Source organism: Eschrichtius robustus, chromosome 8 (assembly GCF_028021215.1).
Source record: "Eschrichtius robustus isolate mEscRob2 chromosome 8, mEscRob2.pri, whole genome shotgun sequence".
In the NCBI taxonomy this organism is placed as follows: Eukaryota; Metazoa; Chordata; class Mammalia; order Artiodactyla; family Eschrichtiidae; genus Eschrichtius; species Eschrichtius robustus.
Genome location: NC_090831.1, coordinates 60637977 through 60643487, shown reverse-complemented (window position 1 = coordinate 60643487; position 5511 = coordinate 60637977). Strand labels below are relative to the sequence as shown.

Sequence of the window (5511 nt, the reverse complement as noted above, 5' to 3'; positions counted from 1 at the left end):
CCCAGCCAGCTGTGGTGCGCTAACCCCTTCAGGCTGTGTTCACGCCGCCAGCCCCAGTCCTCTCCCTGCGATCCGACCGAAGGCCGAGCCTCAGCTCCCAGCCCCGCCCACCCCGGCGGGGGAGCAGACAAGCCTCTCGGGCTGGAGAGTGCTGGTCGGCACCGCTCCTCCGTGCGGGAACCTCTCCGCTTTGCCCTCCGCACCCCTGTGGCTGCGCTCTCCTCCGTGGCTCCGAAGCTTCCCCCCTCTGCCACCCGCAGTCTCTGCCCGCGAAGGGGCTTCCTAGTGCGTGGAAATCTTTCCTCCTTCACAGCTCCCTCCCACTGGTGCAGGTGCCGTCCCTATTCTTTTGTCTCTGTTATTTCTTTTTTCTTTTGCCCTACCCAAGTACGGGGGGGAGTTTCTTGCCTTTTTGGAGGTCGGACGTTTTCTGCCAGCGTTCAGTGGGTGTTCTGTAGGAGCAGTTCCACGTGTAGATGTATTTCTACTGTATCTGTGGGAAGGAAGGTGATCTCCGTGTCTTACTCTTCCGCCATCTTCTCTCCTCCCCCGCCCCGTGTTTTCTTTTTAAAAGTTATCTGTGAGAATATTATGCTGTTTACTATAAACAGATATCTTTCCATTTTCATTGCCATTTGCTTATAGACAATATGGACAAAAGCTCTTGGTCTTAGCATATTTATCTTGTTTTTATCTTAAATTCTCTTATCCATTATTTTCCATTGATTCTGATTTTAATTAGACTCTTAGGGTTTCTAGACATATAATATTGTCATTAGGAAAAAAACCTTCTATTTTCTAATGTTTTTACTAAATTTTTTTTTAACTTACCATTCCAAAGCAATGGCAGCAGTAGAAATTTACATCTAATTTTTCATATTAATTGCAATGAGAATTTTCTAACTTAATGATAATTAGTTTAATTTGAGGTTGATTATTTTGTCATATTTTATTCTTATTAATTCATAAAATTTTAAAAAAATATCTTTATTGGAGTATAATTGCTTTACATTGTTGTGTTAGTTGCTGCTGTATGACAAAGTGAATCAGCTATACATATACATATATCCCCATATCCCCTCCCTCTTGCGTCTCTCTCCCACCCTCCCTATCCCACCCCTCTAGGTGGTCACAAAGCACCGAGCTGACCTCCCTGTGCTCTGCGGCTGCTTCCCACTAGCTATCTATTTGACATTTGGTAGTGTACATAAGTCAGTGCCACTCTCTCACTTCATCCCAGCTTACCCTTTCCCCTCCCTGTGTCCTCAAGTCCATTCTCTACGTCTACGTCTTTATTCCTGTCCTGCCCCTAGGTTCTTCAGAACCTTTTTTTTTTTTTTTTTAAGATTCCATATATATGTGTTAGCATACGGTATTTGTTTTTCTCTTTCTGGCTTATTCACTCTGTATAGCAGACTCTAGGTCCATCCACATCTCTACAAATGACCCAGTTTCGTTCCTTATAATGGCTGAGTAATATTCCATTGTATATATATATGTACCGCATCATCTTTATCCATTCGTCTATCGTTGGACACTTAGGTTGCTTCCATGTCCTGGCTATTGTAAATAGAGCTGCAATGAACATTTTGGTACATGACTCTTTTTGAATTATGGTTTTCTCAGGGTATATGCCCAGTAGTGGGATTGCTGGGTCATATGGTAGTTCTCTTTTTCATTTTTTAAGGAACCTCCATACTGTTCTCCATAGTGGCTGTATCAATTTACATTCCCACCAACAGTGCAGGAGGTTCCCTTTTCTCCACACCCTCTCCAGCATTTGTTGTTTGTAGATTTTCTGATGATGCCCATTTCACTTCACTTCTAACAGTGAAGTGAAACCTCACTGTAGTTTTGATTAATTCATATAATTTTTTCAGAATGTATTGATATTACCATATGATTTATTTTTAATAGATTGATGTACGTCATTATACTGATAGGTTTCTGGATATTACAACTATCTCTTTTTTTTTTACAAAGATCTTTGTGTATTTACATAGGAGTTTGAGCTGCATTTTTGTTTTTTATGATAACTTCATAAGGTTTTATATTAAGAATTTTTTCCAGGGGAGTAGTAGCTTAAGTAACATAGGAATTATCTATTTTTTATAAAGACTTGATACAATCCAGCTGGGAAAACCTGTGGCCTTACTGGCTTTCATTAATGGCAGATTTTTAACCTTCTCAATCACTTTTTGATTATTGACATTTTTTTTTTACCTTCTCTTGGGATAATTTTAGAAATTTAAATTATGTTAGAAAAGCATCTATGTCACCTATGTCTAAGGTTTTCAGATTTGTTGTCATAGAATTGTCTGCAGACATACTTTATTATTTTATTACTATTTTAATCACACCTCTAGTTATGTCTCATATCTCATTCCCATTCTTGCATATTTTGCCCCTTTCTAGTCCCTTAATCAGGCTTCTTTTTCTTGCTCTTCAAATCTCACTTGACTTTCAGTATAGTTCAGTAGTTGAAGAAAATGTGATCTCTGAAGTCTAAATAGCTATAATTATATGCTATTATAAAACATTTGTCACTGTGAATAATAAGAAATTCTATTGTTACCTTGAGTCTTCAAATATAGCTCAATCAGAAGGTCTACTCCCGTTCAGTGATCAAAGCTCAGTCCCCCGTTGAGGGCCTATCAGGGGAAGAGAGGAGAGATGGGGCACAAACTGTATTTAGTAAGCAGGTGAGGGCAACTGTTTGTTGGCAGCGATCAGGAGTAGAAGGAAGCAAAGAGAACAGGAAAATTCTTGTTTGACTGGCATTGTTATGAGCTGGCGTGGTGATCCCTGAGGCCTGCAGACATAAAGCTGACTCTGAGAGTATTTCTTAGGTTCTTCAGAAACCTCCATCTCTAGGGAAGACGTCGGTTGATTACTACTTCTGTATTCACTGAGACTCCTTCAGGGTCTGGGCCTCTTCAGTATCTCTCCCTTGAGATCACATTCACCCTTCAGAGAGGAGCCTGCAGAAACTGAGATGATCTCATGCAGGTTCCTTCTCACGCACGGCCCGTATATGGTGTGGGTCAGATAGCTCAGGTGTCTTTACTTTGAGAACTTCTAAGCACAAGAGTTAGTCCCTCATGGCTAGTCACTCATTTGTGACCTTTATACTTAACAGCCGAAGTCAGACACTAGGCTCCGATGTCTCCCCCAGTCTGCCATGGACTGAACTAGATTCTCAGTGTTCTCTTAAAGCCCTCTCTTTAGATCTGAAGTGAAGAACAAAAGAATCCCCACCTTCTGCCTTTATAGTGTGAATTCACAGAACAGCTATTTCTAAATAATTCCTTTACTAAATTATAACAACGGTTCAGTCTCAGAAAAATGAACGAACTTAAGCAATTTTAAGCAGAAAAACGATTAACTCACTTAACTGGTGCCTACCAATCTGGGCAAGGCAGCAGAGGAGGCTCCAAGTGGGCCTGGAGGACTGACTCCCAACCACTGCAGAAAGGACCCATCAGGCCTTGGCCACTCCTGCCACAATCAGGAAACTCCACCCGATGCTATATACCAGTTTCTACAGGCAGTTCCTGAGGAGGCAATGGTGAGCAAATCAGACAGTAAATTCCTGCAACCATGAAATCTTACTTTCGGGGGGAAAGTGGGGATGGGAGACAGGGAGCAAGAGAGGTAAATATGTAAAATATACATTATGTTAGATGATAATGATTGCTATGGAGACAGATAAAACAGAGGCAGTTTGCATTTTCAAGTAGGTTTTCACAGTTGAAACATTGTTACTTTTCTTACAAGATTGAAACATACAAACATATCTGAACATTTTTTGAATAATCCTTGATATTTTCTGCACGTATTACCTCTTGGGATAATGCCCCAAGTCTCTCAGCCAGTCTCTCTGCCAGTAAATGGGGAGTGAGAATTCAAACTCAGGACTGGCTGTCTCCAAAGCACATGCTCTTTCCACTACCCACTAGTTTTTATAGTAAAATGTAAACGAGTTTTAGATTTGCCACATCTCAGTTCTTTTATTAATGTGCATATAATTAAGAATTGATATTTAGAGAAATCACTGAATCTAAGTAGATTAAAGCAAATGCCTTTGGGTCTTTCTAGTCATAAGGCCATTCCTGGAAAGTTCTGAACACCTGTCTTAATGCCTAGTTATTGCTCAATCTGAAAACATGGTGCCTTGAGTTGGACCTTGGAAGATGGTAACCAAGATGGCTGCAGAGTTGGTGAGGTGTGTTTGGTGTTATCCGTACATTCTCCCAGAACTGCTCTAGTCCTTCCAGTTTATATATTGAAATGCTCAGGAGTAATCACCATTCTTAACAGACTGGATCTTGTCCAGCCCCAGATTCTTGGGCTTCTCTGAATCTCATATAATGGCCCCAGAATCAAATCCTATTAACTGCTAAGGACCACCCAGGAGTAGCCCTTAAACTGGATGTAGACATGTCGAATTTCCCAGAGCTTCTTCAAGCTAAAGTGGGTCACCCAGACCACACAGAGGCAGGACAGGAGATCTAGTGGAGTTTTGGTTTGGACTCCACTTCCAAAGAATGTGTGATGTCTTCTCCAGCACCGAGGAAACAGGCCAGAAAGACTAGAGCCTATTCACTCATGGAAACAGCTTGGATGCAGTATATCATCCTACCACTTGGCTTCAGTAATGTGCATGAGTATCCACTGTCCTCATCTGAGGATCACAGCTTATGAATCCTAAATTGCGAATTTTCCCAAGAATGTTGTAAAAGCCATCTCTCCAATCTAGCCTAACCAATAGATTAAAGAAAGATTTCACTTTGTTTTCTCTCAATTGTCTTTGTCTGATTCTTGGTAAATTCAGATTATTTTCATCAGTATTTTTCTAGAAAATTATTAACTAGGTAATTATATGTGCATTACAATTTTTAGATGACATGTGTTATATATGTGGAAGAGTCACATCGTTTGTCATTCAGTTTATTTCTGCCCATGAGTTTTGGGAACAACACAATCAGAAATATCTACAACATGAAGATTATATCAGAGTGAATTCTGTGAACTGACAGTAGTAAATTGGGATTTGCTTTACTTTTTTTAAAGCCTGATTGTGCTGGTACAGTAGTTGAACTTACACCTAGTTGTATGTCTTTGTTTTATATGAGCAAAAGTAGAAAGTGATAAATGAGCATACTGAACCATTCTCTAGCTGAGAATTTTTGACCTTCTGAGTATCTATTACCACTGCCATGTTCTAAGCCTTTCTACTAAATCGCTTGAGCAATCCCAAATTGATATTGTTATTTAGAAGAAATTTTTCTTGTGTAAAGAGATATTAGTATGGTTACACTACAAGTCACCATATAATCTGATCTAAGCATAGAAATGCCTCTGAAAACCCAGGATGCTGCTTTTCCTTTAACCATCCATCAACCCGATGACTGAGAGTGTAAGACAATTTTATTTATGATATTCCACTTTCCCCCGAAACCAAGAACAAGAGGTCTCATCAGTTTATAAAATATATAAAATTTCATCTAA

At 39.9% G+C, this 5511-nt stretch overlaps 1 long non-coding RNA gene across 1 annotated transcript; it reads right to left on the bottom strand.

Annotated features, from left to right (window-relative positions):
• Nucleotides 1-431: 431 nt before the first annotated feature.
• Nucleotides 432-3530, bottom strand: LOC137768467 (uncharacterized). The gene is made up of 3 exons (XR_011074752.1): nt 3406-3530; nt 2576-2651; nt 432-493 (listed from the first exon to the last, which is right to left on the bottom strand). It is a non-coding gene; the product is annotated as an uncharacterized lncRNA (long non-coding RNA).
• Nucleotides 3531-5511: the final 1981 nt, after the last annotated feature.